The sequence below is a fragment of the Dromaius novaehollandiae genome, chromosome W (genome assembly GCF_036370855.1).
Source record: "Dromaius novaehollandiae isolate bDroNov1 chromosome W, bDroNov1.hap1, whole genome shotgun sequence".
NCBI classification, from domain to species: Eukaryota; Metazoa; Chordata; class Aves; order Casuariiformes; family Dromaiidae; genus Dromaius; species Dromaius novaehollandiae.
Window position 1 is genome coordinate 7,585,841 of NC_088130.1, and position 19,678 is coordinate 7,605,518.

Below are 19,678 nucleotides of genomic sequence, written 5' to 3' on the forward strand. Positions count from 1 at the left end.
AACAGATGGTGGTGCATTTTACAAAAAATGAATATGGAGCTTTTCCTGTTAACACAGCTGCTCAAAATATGTTTCAAAATGCCCATACCTATATCTCTTGTAATGATTTACGTAAATGTATTATGTAAATAAAACATGAAACCCAACTGAAGGGCTGTGTGTGTGTTCTTCCCTCTGGGAATGTGACATATCTCCCCTTTTTTTAAGCTTTTTCTTTGAATATGAACAAGCCCCGAGCCCTCCTGCTTTGCCGGTGTTTCCAACTTGCCCAGTACAGCCTGGGAGATGTGTCTGATGCACATTATCCAACGCTTCCTGAACAACAGGGTATGGGTCCTCAGGGGTCTCGAGGCAGTTTCCCGCTTCTGTCTCATTTTGTTTTGGAAAAACAAGTTATTTTCCTCTTTTTCTTATGGCTCTGCTTCAGGTGTGCCAAGTACTTCTGAAGAGTGGCTATGTACACCTTAGCTTTTTCGGAGGCTGTCAAGCCTGGTTTTTGGAGCAAGACAGAGGCAACACTATCTGCGAAAATGGAAAACCAGAACAAAAAAGCCAACTTCAGAAGAACATGTGCGTGGGGACAGTAAGGAAAAGCCCCAAAGGGATTCCCAAATAAGACCTTGCAAATGAGAAGAACTGGCCAATGGGCCCGTGAAATGGAAACTATGTTTTGAGGTAAGTTTCACACAGACAGGGCAGGTGGTGGTGAGAGCTTCCTTTGCCCATGGCTTTGGGGGAGCTTAAAGCTATTGTATGGGAAAATGCGGAAGAATGTCGAGGAGATAGGCGATGGAAGCTAGCCAGACCATTCCGTGGGAAAAGGAGCATCTACAGGACATGTTGACCCATAATCATGTGGCTGAGCCTGTGCCAGGGTGGCGCTGCACCTGGGCTTTGAATCGAGATTAGCGATGAGCTCAACATGCTTACTGTGCATGTGCATAGTACATAAAAACCTCATATAGTGTCCCCCCAGCATTCCTCGCCATGGATCGATGCTCAGCGGTGCCAGGGACTCTCCCGCTCCATTATTGACTCAATCGGGAAATCACTGGGGAACCCCCGCTCAGACGCGGCGGTAATAAACGCTCAATATCGACCATAGCGTGCCTTGTGTTTGTGTATCTGTCCCTGCTGGGAGTCCAGGCGGTGCCCCCGCCTTACCCTTACAGCCACGTATAAAACCACTATGGGGTACAGGCTTGTGTTATATGTACTTCCTTATCCTTAGGTTGCTGTTGCAAATAAGAAGCAGAAGACTGAGAATGTAGAAGGGTGCAAAGAAGGGATCCTCGTCTCCATTCTCAATAGCATACACTTTCTCAGATATGGTTGTGACGCCACAGGGCGCATTCCCCAGTAGCTGTTGGAGTTGCTGTCTCTGCCATGTTGGAGGCTTCCATCCAGACAGACCTTCCAACGGAAGATGCAGCCCTGCAAGTCTCAGGCTGCAGGGAGTGCCTGAAGCCTCTCCGTGAGGCTGGGGCTGACGGTCATCTTTGCTGCAGAAGGTGTGCTGCTGTTGATGAGTTGTGTCGCCAGGTAAAAGAGTTATGGGAGGAAGTCAGCAGGCTGTGTAACATCAGAGAGGATGAGTGAGAGAGAGAGAGAGGGGATATTCTCAGAGGCCCTACAGCTTCAAGAGCCCCAACTGCCAATGGCAATGGAGACACACACGGAGTCTGTGCCTTGCAGGACAGTAAGTGGTAACTCTGAGGAAGGCGAAGGCTGGAAGCTGGTGACTACTCGTACCAGGAGGAAAGCTCCTGCTTCTCCTGGAGGCTTGCAGCTGATGAACAGGTTCGCTGCCCTCAAAGCTGAGGAGGAGCTGGGTGTGGTTTCAAGTGAAGCATCTGGGCCAACATAGGCTGCCCCATGCAGGAGCACCCGGAAGAAGCAGAGCGTGATTGTAGTGGCTGGCTCCCTGCTGCAGGAGACAGAGGCACCCATCTACTGACCTGACCTTCTGTCTAGAGAGGTTTGCTGCTTGCCGAGGGCTTGGATGCGGGATGTTGTGGAGAGATTGCCGAAGCTTGTCCGCCCCTCTGACTATTACCCCCTGCTGCTCTTCCATGCGAGCACCAATGATACTGCTGTATGGGAAAGTGCGGAAGAATGTCGAGGAGATAGACGATGGAAGCTAGCCAGACGGTTCCGTGGGAAAAGGAGCATCAACAGGGCATGTTGACCCATAGTCACGTAGTTGAGCCTGTGCCAGGGTGGCGCTGCACCTGGGCTTTGAATCGGGAATAACAATGAGCTCAACATGCTTACTGCGCATGTGTATGGTACATAAAAACTTCATCTAGTGCCCCTCCCATAGTGTTCCTCACCCTGGACCGATGCTCAGCGGTGCCAGGGATCCCCCGCTCCATTATTGCCTCAACCGGGAAAATGCCGGGGAACCCCCACTCAGACGCAGAGGTAATAAATGCTCCATATCGACCATAGTGTGCCTTGTGTTTGTGTATCCGTCCCTGCCGGGAGTCCAGGCGGTGCCCCCGCCTCACCCTTACACTTGGCGTAGTTGGCAGGATACACAAACGACAATGCCGTGGCCGAGGAGAGCGAAGGGGGAAGGCGAGAGCCAAGAAGGGACTGCTCGCCTGTGGCTGCCAGGATGGCCCCAGACTGAGCCATGGGGGCCGGCGGCTGCATTGCTTGCCACACTGGCAGTCCCCGAGGACTGGCCAGAGTTGGCACAGAGGGAAAGTGTTACCCCAAAGGCGGTTGAAGCCTCTTTACAGGTCATGCCCTTCCGTGCCGCTTCGGAAGCAGCTCGGAAGCTGGCCGGACAATTAGGGTGGGCACTGCTGATGGGCATTCGAGCCTTAGATAACGAGGTATCATCTCTGCAGCAACAAGTAAAGGATCTGGAGAAGGAGAGTGGAGATGTGTGTGACACGAGGACGGTAGCACAGGAGTTGATTATGACCCAAACTGAACAGAGTCAGGAATCAACCCACAGGGTAGAGCGGCTAGCTTTGCGGATGGCTAATAAGCGCTGCGGGCGTTATGGGAAGGTGCCCGCTACTGTTTCTCAGGTGTGGGCGATTATAACTCGACCCTCCTGGGACCCAGAGGAGTGGGATGGCAATATTTGGAGTACTTCCTCTGGCTCGGAGGTTGAATTTGGATTAGGAGGAGAACTGACTACTCCCCAGGTCTGACCTCTTGTGCAACTGAAGGGGGAGAGACAAATAGATAGGGATACTGTAGAGCAGTCAAGGATTTATATGCCAAAAGAGTTATGTGAGTTTTTAACTGCTTTCCAGCAGCAGCCCAGGGAGTCTTTGTTAGCCTGGTTAGTGAGAGCATGGGATGCAGGTGCTGGATCGCTTACTCTTGCAAGAGAGGAGCTGAATTTAATGAGCCCCTCATCAACTGATGCCCAACTACGGTATTATCTTACCCAATTAACTTCTGCACAAGATGGGGCAGGAAATGTTCTTGTAGCTCCAACGTTATATCAATGGTTGTGCGCTGCTGTGGCAGGTGCTTACCCGTCCACCGGTGAGTTAGCTGCTACAGTGGGGGCTTTGGTAAACAATATAAGGCATTTGGCACTTGTTGGTGAACCGGATACTAAGCAAGTGAGAGCAGTTTGGAATTCCAAGGCGAGAAGATTGGCAGGGACTACTAAATTGAGTGGAAAGCTAACGAGGTGACAGATGTGGACTGATTTGCTGCAGGCAGGGGTATTACATGATGAGATAAATGGTCTTTCTACTGCTGACTTCTTTAAGCAGCAGTTACCTGCTAATCAGCAATATCAGACGCAGCCTACCGCTCCAGCCACAGCATGGAAATTGCCAGCCAAAAGACAATGAGGGGGAGGCGGGTCCCCTGCAATATGGCATCCGTTGCGGCTTGGCATCCGGGGGACCAAAGCCCTTATGCACTCCTGCGAATTTGCTGGTGCTCTGGAGGAGAAATTGCTGTGCTTGCTTTAGTAGATACTGGGGCAGAAGTTACCGTACTACATAGCGCGGTAGCTATGGGGAGGCCACTGTCCATATATGTGGGTTGGAAGGATCGACCACCCCAGCGGTACAGGCAGTAGTTATGTTAATAATCGGCCGAAAAAAATAAAATTTACCCCAGTTTTATTAGCACCGATTTGTGAGTACCTCTTGGGGATCGACGTGTTACTGGGGAGAGATATTCAGACCCTACAGGAGTGGGGGTGGGCTGTAAACCCTGAGAAGGTACAGGGGCCGGACATCAGCATGCAATTCTTAGGGATAGTCTGGAGGGGGCAGACAAAAGCTGTCCCTGAGAAAGTGTGCAATACTATTCAACAATACCCTGTTGCCACTGCTGTAAAACAACTACAAGCTTTTTGGGGCCTTTTCGGGTTCTGGCGGACCTTTATACCCCACTTAGCATATTTAATGCAGCCACTACAGCGTTTGACCAAAAAAAAGGGTAGCCAGTGGCAATGGACTAAAGAGCAGCAGCAAGCCTTTGACCTGTGCAAGGAGGTGGTGGTGCAACATTCCAAGCTATTCACTCCACAGGAGGGACAACCTTTCGAGATGGAGGTAACGGTTATGGGGAATATGGTGTCTTGGGGGTTGTGGCAGCAATGTGCCCACGCAAGGCGGGAACCTATAGGTTTCTGGTCCTGTTTCCTACAAGGGGCCAAAGCAAATTACACAGCTCTGGAGAAACAGCTTTTGGCTGTGGTGTGGGCTTTGCAGGATACTGAACGGGTTACAGGATGTGACCCGGTGACTGTACACACCCCCCTCCCCATTCAGGCATGGGTGACGGATGATACAGTCAGGACCCATGTAGGGGTGGCCCAAGCTGCAACTCAGTGGAAATGGAGACACTGTCTACAAGCCCGGTTTAAGGTGTGGAGAAAGAACATGAGTACCCCACATGCAACCTTGTTAGGGGAAGTACGTTTTGAGCAAATGCCCCTATTGTCTGAGCCAGACGGGCTACCCCCCGCCCCTTGCTCCCCCAATAGACCCATTACCTGTCCAAGCGGCCCCTCCTTTTGGGATGTTATCTCCTGAGCGAGTACAAGCCAAACCGACCCGAGCAATCCCTGCTCGGATATCTGTAATGGAAGAGGGGGATTGCCCCCCGCATACTCGCCTCCGGGGAGGTAGAATTCTATACATCTGAGCAACTTAGGATTACTGAGCAAAGAGTTATAAGCTTACATTTAAGACTTGACTGCCCTTCACAGTGTGTATGGCTGATTACACCTTTGATACCTGTTAAAATAGCCCCACTCTTATTGACCTCTTCTCAAGATTTATCTTTCCAGGTATCCGTATCCACGCCAGTGAATGTCTCACAGGGAGCACCCATACTGCGAGGAATTCTGACCCACAGTGCCGGAGTGCCTCAAGTTCAGCAAACACCCTCAATGCACTCTTTAGCCAGTGTGTGGGTACTAACTCCTCAAAAGGAAAAACAGCCTGGCACTGTTTTAGCAGATGGTCCAGGAGCCACTGCTCTAGTTCTTCCTGATGGCGATACCATGCCTTTCTATCCTCTCATCAACAGGTTACCACGCTGGCATCTGGAAGTTGCCGTTGGAATGTTGCCTCTTGTAACCACGACAGATGCCCTTGATCTACAAGACCATCCAGCCTCCCATGTAAATACGTGGATTTGGCTGGCACAAAGATCAGCTAACCTCTCTGCTTTCTGTATTGCAGGAGGACGATCAGTGGATGATGTCTTAACTACCTGTTACATAGGTGTACCAGCTCCACTCGCGGTATTGCAGAGTGACACTTTCCTAAAAAATGTTGACATTTCTGTTACTCCCATGAATTTCTATGATTTGGGTATTGTTTCCCAAAAGCTGACACCTTGGGCTTACTCTTTCCATATAGCTAACATATCTAAAGCAGATATTTGCTTTCGCTTTGTAAATGCTGCCTCTGTTCTGCAGAATGTAACCAATACACAGTCAATTTGTAATGACACTACGAATATTACTTATGCGTCTGCTCACCTTATGCTACCACTAGGATGGTTCCTTCTGTCTGGCACTACAGCATATACATATGTGCCGGCCAGCGCCACAGGTGGCCTGTGCACTGTAGGTCATGTTACTTTAAGCATTCCTCCCTTTATGATGGAGCGGCGGAGGACCCTGTGGCATATCCTAAGATGCAGCTTGTAACTGCCATATAAGTTTATTTTCTCATGCAGAAGCTCTAGGCCTATTGTTGAGCCCAGCTGGGATCCTGGAGGTGGTGGCACATAATTGCAGACAGTTAGAGCATGTTGCCTGTGCTTTGGCTCAAAGCTTAAATTGGACATCTAGAGCCATTGCCTCTTTAAACAGGGAGTTGGGAGCAGTACGGCAAGGAACACTGCAAAACCACCTAGGGATCGACTGCCTCCTACTGCGAGATAACCACAGACACCATGACTTCGCCGAGATGTGCTGTTTCAACATCACCGATGGATCGGCATCTGTTGAGAATATCAGCCACCTCATACAAGGAGGACTCTTGTCTATCTCTTGCTTTGTATTATGTTATGCTTTGATTTCATTACTTTGTAAACTCCCTTGCCCTCATACCCCATGCCCTTCTGAGGATTGGGACGGCCTGTAACTAGCTTTCCACCACGGGGGGTGGAGTGTATGGGAAAATGTGGAAGAATGTCGAGGAGATAGATAGGCGATGGAAGCTAGCCAGACCGTTCTGTGGGAAAAGGAGCATCAACAGGGCATGTTGACCCATAGTCACGTAGTTGAGCCTGTGCCAGGGTGGCGCTGCACCTGGGCTTTGAATCGGGAATAACAATGAGCTCAACATGCTTACTGCGCATGTGTATGGTACATAAAAACTTCATCTAGTGCCCGCCCCCCCCCCCCCCCGGTGTTCCTCACCCTGGACCGACGCTCAGCGGTGCCAGGGATCCCCCGCTCCATTATTGCCTCAATTGGGAAAACACTGGGGAACCCCCGCTCAGATGCAGAGGTAATAAATGCTCCATATCGACCATCGTGTGCCTTGTGTTTGTGTATCCATCCCTGCTGGGAGTCCAGGCGGTGTCCCCGCCTCACCCTTACAGCTGCCAAGGGCAACTTGAAATGTATCGAGCATGACTATGGGGCTTTGGGGGCAGTTGTCAGGGGTATGGGGGCCCAGGTGGTTTTCTCCTCGATCCTGCCAGTGAGGGAGAAGGATGTAAGGAGCAGTAGACGGATACTGCCAATCAATAACTGACTGCGCAGCTGGTGTCAGCAACAGGGTTTTGGTTTCTATGACCATGGGACCCTGTTTGAAGATCGACATCTGCTTGGGAGAGATGGGATCCACCTCACGAAGCGGGGCACACGTGTCTTTGCCAACAGGCTGGCCAACCTAGTAAGGAGGGCTTTAAACTAGGCTTCCCCCTAGACGGGAGTGGGGGCACCTGAAGCATTTGCATGCAGGCAAGGAAGTGCCTACAAGACAAGACTGGGGAAACCTCTCGCACCCCTTCTGGATGCCTCTGTGAAGTGCCTGTACACAAATGCATGCAGCATGGGGAATAAACAGGAGACAGGAGAGATCTGTGTGCAGTTGCAGGGGTATGAGCTCATTGGGATGGGTACGGGCTCTTTAAGAAGGACAGGCCAGGAAGGCGAGGAGTGGCACTTTATGTGAGAGAGCACCTAGAATGAGCTCTGCCTAGGGGTGGACGATGGGCTGACTGAGAGCTTATGGGTAAGGATTAAGGGGCAGACTAACATGGGTGACACTGTTGTGGGTATTTGCTACAGGCCACCTGATCAGGAAGAGGAAGTAGACGAGGCCTTCTGCAGACAGCTGGAAGTAGCCTCATGTTCACAGGCCCTGGTTCTCATGGGGGACTTGAACCACCCCGATATCTGCTGGAGGAACAACACAGAGAGGCACAAGCAATCCAGGAGGTTCCTGGAGAGCATCGATGACAACTTCCTGATACAGGTGATGGAGGGGCCAACGAGGAGAGGTGCTCTGGTGGACCTCGTGCTTACGAACAAGGAAGGGCTGATTGGAGACATGAAGGTCGGGGGCAACCTTGGCTGCAGTGACCATGAGATGGTGGAGTTCAGGATCCTGCGAGGAGGAAGCAGGGCAAAAAGCAGGATCACAACCCTGGGCTTCAGGAGAGCAGACTTTGGCCTCTTCAAGGACCTGCTTGGAAGAATCCCATGGGCTAGGGCCCTAGAGGGAAGGGGGATCCAAGAAAGCTGGTTGATATTCAAGGATCACCTCCTTCAAGCTCAAGCATGGTCAATCCCCATGAGCAGGAAGTCGAGCAAAGGGCCAGGAGACCTGCATGGACGAACAAGCAGCTCCTGGCAAAACTCAAGCATAAAAAGGAAGTATACAGAGAGTGGAAGCGGGGACAGGTAACCTGGGAGGAATATAGGGATGTTGTCCAAGTATGCAGGGATGGGGCTAGGAAGGCCAAGGCCCATCTGGAGTTGAATCTGGCGAGGGATGTCACGAACAACAAGAAAGGCTTCTTTAAATATATCAGTAGCAAAAGGAAGACTAGGGGAAAATGTGGGCCCGCTGCTGAATGGGGCAGGGGCCCTGGCAACAAAGGGCATGGAAAAGGCTGAGGTACTGAATGCCTTCTTTGCCTCTTTGTCTTTACTGGTAAGACTGGCCCTCAGGAATCCCAGGCCCTGGAGACCAGGGAGGAAGTCTGGAGAATGGAAGACTTCTTCTTGGTGGAGGAGGATCGGGTTAGGGATCACTTAAGCAAACTGGACACACACGCACACTGGCACAGGTTGCCCAGAGAGGTTGTGGTGTCTCCATCCTTGGAGATATTCAAAAGCCGTCTGGATAGTGTCCTGGGCAACGTGCTCTAGGTGACCCTGCTTGAGCAGGGGAGTTGGACTAGATGATCTCCAGAGGTCCCTTCCAACCTCAACCATTCTGTGATTCTGTGATGGAAAACATTTACTTTTCCTCCACTGGATTGTTTTCTGGGTTTAGGCTTCACAAAGCAAAGTGGAAAAGGAGAAAACATAACTGAGTTGTTGGCTATATGGAATGGGTAAACATCAAGTGCTAGAAAGGAGAAAATGAGCTAAGCCAAAATGGAGACACCCCCCCCCCCCAAGCTAGGACTCAGTCCAAATGGAGTGGGAAAGTGACTCCCTGTCATTGGTGGTAGCATCTGGATTTTGAAACAAAGACATTTGCAATCTGTAACGGCGTAGCCCTGTAATACAGTATTGCCATTGCTAGTAACATGACATAAGCTTTGTACTGAGTTTGCAAAGCCTCAAGACTGAGGCTTGTCAGGCTTGCTCTGGCTGAAGTTTTCTTGACCTGCCCGTAGCTTTGTTTTACTTGATTTAGCTGTGACAGCAATTTCTCTGACCAGGTGTCTATGGCTAATTTGTTTTACTTTTATTTATCTTTGTGTGGTACAACCATAGTTTTATATAGATAGCAGTAACAAGCAGTTATTCTATGTAGAATGAGCTATTTAAAGCTAACACAATGCAGTGTAGAGAAATACAGGCCTGGTATGATTACAGAGGCCTCGAGAAGTGGAGATACAGGACGCAGTGAAGAGAGTACAGGCATGGGATGATAAGAGATAGGGCACAGGCTTGGCACTGGAGATCCCACGGCTATTAACAACTCACCAACGGTCAGTTAAAAGAAGCACAGACCTGGACAAAACTGGTTTATGGGGTAATAATAGAACAAAGAAATATTATCTAACTGTAGTGAGAACACCTGCGGAAGATCTGGCGAGGAGTCAGGTGACTGGCAGAGTACGTGATAGCAGCCCCAGAGTGTGCTCTCTACACACTGACCGAATTCCCGTCAAGGCCAGGCATGCATATTCTGTTTTGTCAACAATGTCTAGCTGCTTCACAGCTGGTAGCTACTCATGGTTAGCACAGCTGATATAAGAAAATAGTTCTAGTAGATTTAAGGGGCCCTTAGGATACAACGAGGTGAGTCCTGCCTGGGCGTCCAACCCGTGCGTCCAGCAGCCTCCCATCAGCGACCCCTCTGCGCAGTTCCCAGGGCTCCCCGTGCAGTTTGGAGTGTACATCCTTTATTAAATCTATCCTGTTTAACCTCTCATGAACCCTGAGTGTGTCTCTACGCCGGTATCCAACCCTCCCTTTCCCGCCTTGCGGTCACACTTATCCTTAGATTGATACTGCAAACAAGAGGCAGAAGCCCAAGCATGAATTTAAGACTGTCCTGTTAGACCATGACTACTGAGAAAGCAGCAAGACCCAGGTTTTGGGGCGCAGCTAGGAGACCCATGCTCTTAGAGACCACAGCTACTGCAGAAAGAGCAAGGGGGAGCAGTAAGAGCAAAGGGGGTGTTGCAGAGCTGAAAGACCACGATTATTATTGGGTACAGAGGAGTGGTAGGCAAGGAGGACATACAAGGGCTGATGGTGCTGATAATTTTGGGGCCTTGGCTCTCAGGCTAGCGAAAGAAGAGAAACTGTTGCAATGAAGACTGCTAATTAGGAAAGCTAAATGAATTTTGCTTCACTAGAAGCGTGTTGTTGGCAAGGGGTTACGAGGACCACAAGGGCCCTTAAAGGCAAACTGCTCTTCTGAACCTGATGGGCCAGTGAAGGTGTCTCCTACTAGGGCAGAAAATGATCCCCTTGGAGGGGCTTCCCAGTTACTGCAGCCCCCTGTAGAGCTAGAGGCTGTACCCCCACAAGTTCACAATGAGGATATCTCCCAGAAGGGGCCACCGGCAGCATTCCCAAGCCCCCGAGGACCTCTGAAAGCCCATCTTTACCCCCGCCCTCAAATGTAGCATGGGAGGTGGAGGGAGTGGCAGCCTCACCTGTGGTTTCCATGGAGCATGCGAAGAGAAAGATACCTAAAGCCCAGTGCCTCACCCTGTAAAGTTTACTGTTGAGAATAAATAATCATAAAACCTTTCAACTTTGTTGTCTGTAGTGTCCATTCAAAAAAACATGCTGGGTGGGAGGAATGGTTAAAGAACACACACACAGCCCTTCAGTTGGGTTGTAAGTTTTATTTACATAATACATTTATGAAAATCTTTACAAGAGATACAGGTCTGGGTCTTCTGAAACGTATTTTGAGTAGCTGTGTTAACAGCTTCCTCCAGCTTGCAGGACCCCTGCTGAGGAGCTCATCGAACAAAAGTTGTCCTTGCTGTGCGTCAACTTAATTTTTACATCCACGTCATTCAACAAAAGCTTGTCTTGAAAGAACGAATTGCTGTGGGGGGTCCCAACAGTTCGATCCTCCTACTCTGGGCCATCAGAGCCGAGCGTTGCCTAAAACCCTGATTACTGAAGCTATCCCAGCATGACCACTTCCTGCTGCCCGGCTGTGTTTTTGTAGAATAGCCCCATGGAGAAGTGCGTGGACAGCGTGTCGTGGCTATAATTGAGAAGCAACTGAATGGAGGCACAGTAGGGGCAGCAGTTGTTGCTCTAGCAATGTCCAGCTGGCCGACAATAGAGGCCAGCTGGTAATTCACAAGTCCTATGGCCTCACCTGCACGAAGGTTGGACCCACCAGCTTTTACAATCTTGCAGCAAAGCTACAGCAGAGTTTTGTTCAGATCTATGTCATCTTCCCCATTCCCAGCTATGAAAAGGTCCAGGGGTGCAGACTGAGCAATAGTGGAAAGTGGCGGCACCTCAATAAACAGGCTTTTCTCAATGCTAGTTTGCATTGGGGACACTTCAAACAAATCCAGCTTGGATTTGGTACATTGTTCTGAGCAGCTGTGAATGAAAGCCATCCCTGTTAAAATATACATTCCATCAACATGAGAGGGATGGATAATAGCCTTTCTGCAAAGTATACAGCTATGCCTTACCCAACAGCAAGTATACTGCCGCGCCTTACCCATGTCTTACCCTTCTATTTCAAAGATAGCATCTTCGTTGATGTTATTCCAGCTGTGCAGGTACTGTATTTCTGCCAGCCCCACCTCCCATCTGGCTGAGTGCTCCAGGGGCCTCACCAGCTGTTCATTTTAAACACATCCCCATACACGGTTTTCCAAACCCTCGCAGACTTTAAAGGGTTCACGTCCACAGGCCTGGCTCTGATAGTTCTGTGGAAGCTATCATTGTTGCTCTTTATAAACTCCGATAGCACATCAATGTAGCCAAAAGTGTTGCACGCTGTAAAATATCTCCACATCTTGGTTTTGAGCGTCCTGTTAAAACACTCTATGACAGAGGCTTCTACTTCATTATTAGTAACAAAATGGTGAACATTATACTACTTTAACAGGTCGTTTAAAGGCTGGTTTCAGAATTCTTTTCCCCGGTCAGTCTGTAATTTCTGAGGTGTGTGCCCCCTGCTAAAAGGGGTTTTAAAAGCCCCAGCTATTTCAGAACCTGTTTTGCCTTTTAGGCCAAAGGCCCAGGCATGCTTGGATAAGATGTCTATCACCATTAAGATGTAATTCACACCATCATTCTGTTTGGAAAGCTGCCGCGTGTCCACCAAGCCTGCCTGCCATTGAGCATCCACCTCTGCCACAATCACCTTGTTTCTTTTAAAGTGCTTTCTTTCAGCCTTGTGTAAACTGTAAGGGTCCTGCTTTGCAAGCCAGGTTGCCACTTTGCTCCGGTTCAGATTGGCAATTCGCATTTTAGCGTCTTCAAAACAGGAATATATGCCCCCAAAGCTTCCCGCCTTCCTGGGAGCGTAATAAATGTCTTTTAACAGAAGCCGTGGCATTGACGTGTCAGTAAGAGATGATACACCAGACGATCAATTTAACTCATGCACAGAGAAATTTTATTAACAGGGTATGAGGGGCGTTTGTTGCCGGTCAGGCATCTCCAGCCTTTTTCCTTTCTTCCTCGAGTGTTGCTGTCCCTTCCATGCCCCTTGCTCTTTCTTTGACTGCTGAAGGCCAGGGCAGGAACACAAACAGTTCACAACACACTTTTGTCTTCTGCCTCCTCTGTAGTCAGCTGGAGATTTTTTAAAATGTTCTATAAAGTCATCGTCAAACTAAGGATACAGAAACACATATAGCACTGGCCTGCACCCTGTAAAGGTCTTACAAGTAGCTGTAAGCTCCCCCACTGCTGTGCGCAAAGGGAGCTCCTCCCCTATTTGTGAAACCTAGCTCGAAACATAGTTTCCAATTCATGGGCCCATTGCCCATTCTGGTTCACATGGCCTTTTTCAGCAATCCCTTTGGGACTTTTCTTTATCATCCCAAATTGTTCATTCCCCCGCTCACCCTTTTGTCACCCTCACCCATTGAACTTGCCCCACACTAAACACGTTAGGGTTTGTTCAGCAGACTTGTAAGGTGGGGGGGGGGGGCAAACCTGATTTTTACTTTTATCTAATTACTTTTTTTCCACATTTAAACTGATTTTAATTATTCATTTCATTATCTATTATGAAAGACTGGTTTATATATTTTATACCTACACTTTTATGGATATATATATAAAATTTATATATCTTTATATATGTGTGTATATATATATGCACTTGTATATGCACTCTCTCTATATATATATATGAAGTGTAGCTATGTATGAATAAATAAAGTATATATTTATACATATTTGTACACTCCTTTTTATATGTATTTATAGATATGCATATAAAAAAATGCATATTTTTTTTTATATGAGCACTTCCTCGCCCAAAGGAACTGGGCAGCCAATCAGAGGGTGTTCCAAGATTAAGTGGGTATGACAGTGTCAAAAAGTGGCAGTCAGCCAATCACGGCGCACTATGAAAACATGTGGGTTATGATGTTCTCAAACATGGAAGCTCCCTGACATCCCTCCCCGGCATCTTATTAGATTTATCTTTACATATAGTAAGCTTAACTGCAATGAAATTTATGGTAATGATGACTTTTATTAACTTCATGGAAGAAGAAATATGGAAGCCACAGTTTATACACTTCTTGCTAACATTGCAATATCCACAGACTGAATTTAATATTTTTATGTTTCTGATATTCTTCCAGTGTTCAATTAGAGCATTTAAAGCCAAAAAAAGATCTGCTGAAAAGCTGAACTGGGAGTTGAAGTAAGTCATTTATTAAATGAATCGAAAAGACAGCCAACCAATTGAATTAAAAGAAATATTAACCAGTATTTTTTTAAAAAGTCAGTCTGGCTGAACACAGGTTCTCACCTGTTTCTTAAGGTTGCTTCTGCCTTTACTCTACAGAAATCTTGAAGGAAGGAAGGAAGGAAGGCTAGTCTGTCCCTAGCATGGTTAGGATTTAGCCAGCCCATCTTTTAGGTTTAGCAGTATAAGGACAACTTTTGTCCAAGATAAGAAGTGACAGGTGCCATGGCCCCCAAACTTCCAATGAAGCCCCGCCCCTACTGGCTGTCACATGTCCCACTTGCCCTGGAAGTCCCTCCCCTCTTGCAGTCACATGGTCTGTTTCCTTTGCCCCTTTTTTCCCCGGGGGGTGGGGGGTGTCACCATTTTGCAAAACATCATGCTCTACATGTTCACAGACTGTTATTAGCTGGCAGGACCAGGTGCCCCTTCCAGTTTACCCAGAAGTACATCAGAACAGGAAGTCCCTTCCCACTACATACACAGGGGCCGCCATTTTGTTTCAGCTGACATTTTATGGCAGGGAACTGATATCTTTGACAGTGGCATGACCCATGTATTTTCATATTGCCCTGTGATTGGCTGGTAGGACCAGATGCTCCTTCCGCTTTACCCAGAAGTAATGTCAGAACAGGAAGACCCTGCCCACTACAAGCAAAATTTGCATCATAGCTACAAAAGGGAAAGGAAGAAAGAAACATCTACTGGTGAAGTGGCATGGCTGGCCTCAGAAATTTAACAGTTGGATTGAAGCCTCCCAAGTCAAGGACATCTACTGATTGGGGTTCGAGTAGGGGAAAAAGAAGGATGGCGGATGGGGGTTTTCTATATCACGCTACCCAGCAATGCCAGCGCCGGAATTTTCCCCCAAAAAGCTTGAACCTTGCCATACAGCTGGTGAAACCCCCAGAGCTCTCAGGCAAGTGGGAGGTGGGTGTTACACACCACTAGAGGGGCATCCGGGATTCTTTCAGATTCCGGGATTAGTTGCACTGAACTCGAGAGATCATCATTTGTCAAGTATAGGAATTTATTAGAGATAAGTGGTTCTACACATATAGCAGATGCTAGACTACACTAAACAATTAGCACCAAACAATCTACAAACTACAAGTATAACAAAGCTAAAAGTATAGTAAAGCTAGAGAATACATCGGGACTAAAAAAAGGAATATATACGTATCAGAGCTCTATGGTCAAATCACCGGTGCACGGTACAGTGACTGCTTCTGCCCTTTCCCTGCGCTTATGGGCCACCCCTCTGGTATATCTTTCCCCGGATAGGTCGCACCACGCTTAAGCTGCGCCGGGATGATTCATGTTCTCCCTGGCAGTTGGCGTCAGGGGCATCCCCACTGATGGGTGGGTTGTCGGGTCCGCAGGCCAGCTGATGGTGGGTCCAAGTCCACACACAGAGGTACATGGCTTACTTTCTTTTATCTTTTCTTTGTTCCCAGGCTCAGTCCATTATCCAATCAAATAATGCCAGACCATAGTTACACAGCAGTTGTATTGTTACAAGACAACCCTGAGAAGCTCAGAAAGAATGTTTGAAGTAGGTAGATTTGGATAACTTCTGTCTTAGGTAGAATTTGCTTAGCATGAGTAGCCGCACACTTGCTTAGCATAAGTAGCTAAATTTGCTGAAGCCTTAGGCCGTGCTCCTGGTTCGTTAAGAAAAGGCCTCAGAGCTGGTGCAGGCTGGAAAGATAAGGGAGTTACAAGCAGTCTGCATTCCTGTGCCCCACTCTCCAGAAGGGAGGATGCCAAGGCTGAGAAATAAGGCCTGTTTGGGCGCCAGGACCTTGGGAAGCAAAAAGCTTCCTCTCACTGTTAAAACAGTGATGATTAAGGGGTCTGGATTATGTCTTCTTCCTCAGGGCCTTAGAAGATAACACCTACTGACCCAGCTGGGGCAGTGTTAATTAATTGACCAGGACCTTGAGAAGCAGGGGTGGGACCCAGGGAAATGTGAAGAAATCATTAACCAATCAATGTGAAAGAGGAAGGAAGTCACAAATATGGCAAATTTGATTGTATAAATGCTACCTGAAAAGTTGGCGGGGGGGGGGGGGGGGTGTGCTCGATTTGTGGAAAGCCACCGAGCACCCAGGCTTGCGCAACTCTGAAATAAATAAACAAATGTCTCTCCTGAGTGTGTAATTATTGGCTCATTGCACACCGGGCAATGAATCCGCTTTTCGGACAACAGTTTTCTGGCGACCCAGATGGGACTCTCGCTGTAAAGCCTTGCCCAGATCGTCTTGCCAGTTCCGGCGGGGAGACACTGCTCATCGGACTCCAGCGTGCACCGACCGTTTTGTTCGGGGACTCCGTGAGCACCCTCCCTGGTCGGAACAGGTAAGCGACTCAAAGGTGCAACGCAGTAATTATTAAGAGACATTGCATAAAGGGTATGATACAAGGGTAATTGGTTGTGGTAACCAAAGGTAAGCTTTGTACACGTTTGGACAGTGACGACTGGAGTGTACGAAAGCGTATTTGGTAAGAACGTTCTTTTAAGGGTAATAATATGGGAACAGGACAATCTGTGGGGGTATCCTCCTGTTCTCCTTTAGGATGCATCCTGAAACATTGGAGTAAGTTTGGTGGGAATCCTTTAACAAGGAGAAAATTAAAGGAATACTGTACTCAGTGGTGGCCAATGTATAAACTGGAGGATGAGGAAAAATGGCCAGAAATGGGAACGCTAAACTATAATACAATCTTGCAACTCATGTTGTTTTGCAGAAGACAGAACAAATGGGATGAGGTCCCATATGTAGATTTGTTCTTCTCTCTGAGAAATGATCATGAAACTAGAAAAAAATGTAAGCTGTTGATCTCTGATTCAAATGTGTTAATGATGATGGGAAACAAAGAGAAAATGTCTCGGTGTTGCTCTGCTTGTAGCATTGGGAAAAGATGTTTAAAAGCGGGTGATGAGGAAGAGGATGTACAATTATTGGTCTCTCCGGAAAGAGATCAAGATAGTGTCGATAGCAGAAATAAGGGAAGTGAGGCATGTAGCCCGATTGCAGGCAGAACTCGGGCTACTTGGGCTCAACATCCCGCGATTCAGGCCCCGCTGCGTCAAGCAGTCGGACCAGACGGGATGCCTGTGTATGTGAAGGTCCCTTTTTCAACTACAGATTTAATGAATTGGAAGGAGTCTGCCGGGTCGTACCGAGAAAATCTAGAAAAGATGTATCAATCCTTTAAAATGATAATTGAGAATCATAATCCAGATTGGCAGGATTTACAGGTGCTTTTAAATACTTTGCTTTCACCTGAGGAGAAAAGAATGGTATTAGACAAAGCTCAAGAGGAGAATGAAAGACAAAATGCCAGAGACGGACCAGACCGTTTTATGCCGGCCCAGGAACCGGGTTGGGATCAAAACACAGGGGCAGGCAGGTTAATGACTAAACAGTACCAACAGTTAATATTATATGGGGTAAAGCATGGAGTACCTAGGCCCAAAAATATTGCAAAACTATATCAAGTTGCACAGGGTAAGACTGAGGATCCCTCTGCATTTTACGAGCGGTTATGTGAAACTGCCCGAAAATGGACAGACTTGGATCCCGAGGACGAAGCAAATAAAATGACTTTTACTACATTATTTGTAGGACAGTCAGCACCAGATATAAGGAGAAAGCTTCAGAAAGTAGATGGTATGTCGGGGATGTCAATATCGCAATTAATAGAAATTGTATATAAGGTGTACAATAACAGGGAAGAAGTAGAGAGAAAGGAAAAACAAAAGGAGAAACTGAAAGATAAGGGGCAAAATGCTGCAATCTTGGCAGCTGCATTTGCCCGGGCACAAACTCCCTCTCAGGGAAGGGGATTTCCAAAAGGACAAGGACGTGGAAGAGGGTATAGAGTAGGAGGGAATTTGGGAAATAGAATTCCACTGAGGAGAGATCAGTGTGCAATTTGCAGGGGGAAGGGGCACTGGAAAAATGAGTGCCCGAAGAGACAAACAGATCATTGGAAACCTGAGTCTGCATCTGTTCCAGAGGCAGATTTGCTCATGATTGGTACAGAGGATTCAGACTGACGGGGACCGGGGGTTGAGGAATTGGATTCCCCAGCCGAACCCCTGGTTTCAGTAAAGCTGGGGAACGAAACAGTTAAATTTTTAGTAGACACTGGAGCAGCATACTCAGTACTAAAAAGCTGTAAGGGACCAATGAGTAAATTCTCTATGCCAGTAATTGGGGCCACGGGAAAGCGAGAGGTCAAACCTTTCTGTCAACCAATTAAATGTGAAATAGGAAATAAGGTGTTAACACATGAATTCTTATATATGCCAGAATGCCCATTACCCCTAATGGGGAGGGATTTACTGAATAAACTGGGGGCACAGATAACCTTTGATCAAAACAAAGTTAAGGTGCACATTCCACAAAGTAACGCCTGGAAGGCACAAGCATATATGTTGCAGAAAGCACTGGATTCCGAACAGGTGGAGGATGGACCAAGCGAAATTCCCTCTGAAGTAATGGACGCAGTAATCCCTTTTGTGTGGGCAACGGAGAAACCTGGAAGAGCCAGATGTGCAGAACTGGTAAAGGTGGAATTAAAACAAGGAGCCAAACCGGTAAGGCGAAAACAGTATCCCATGAAGTTAGAGGCCCGTGTTGGACTGGAGCCTATGATTAATAATTTCTTAAAGTATGGACTGTTGCGAGAATGTCAATCCGAGTACAATACTCCAATCCTGCCTGTAAAAAAGAGAAAAGAAAAGAGAAAAGAAAAGAGAAAAGAAAAGAGAAAAGAAACCTTTATGTACATGAGAGAGGGCACCAGGCTTTGGGAGTGCTTGTACAGACTTTAGGAAATTGGAAAATACCTGTGGCTTACTTTTCAAGACAGCTGGATAAAGTGAGTGCAGGGTGGCCAGGATGCCTCAGAGCAGTTGCAGCTGCTGTGCTGTTAATACAAGAGGCACGAAAATTGACGTTGGGACAAAAAGTGACTGTTTATGTGCCACATGCTGTTGCAGCAGTTTTAGAACAAAAAGGGCATCACTGGTTATCCCCGAGTAGGATGGTGCAGTACCAGGCAGTGATACTTGAGCAAGAAGATGTAACCATGAAGGTGTCTAATACCCTCAATCCGGCATCTTTATTACCATTTCATGAAGGGGGAGGTTGGCTCATGACTGTCTGCAAACTATTGAGCGAGTATATTCCAGCCATCCAGATTTGAGAGATGTTCCATTGCAGAATCCAGACTGCGAATTATTTACCGATGGGAGCAGTTTTATAATAAAGGGAGAAAGAAGGGCTGGATACGCTGTTGTCACTTTGGAAGGAGAAATCGAAGCAAGATCGCTACCAGCAAATACATCCGCCCAGAAAGCAGAACTGATTGCTTTAGCCCGGGCTCTGGAATTATCAGAGGGAAAATGGACTAATGTGTTTCAGAAGAAGCCCCCCCCCCAGGGGAAGTAAAAAGGGGCTTCATGCCTGGGGATTACTGGCAAATTGATTTTTCTGAATTACCAAAATGTAATGGATATAAATATTTGTTGGTAATTGTTGACACCTTTTCAGGATGGCCTGAAGCTTTCCTGTGTCGTACCAATAAAGCCAGGG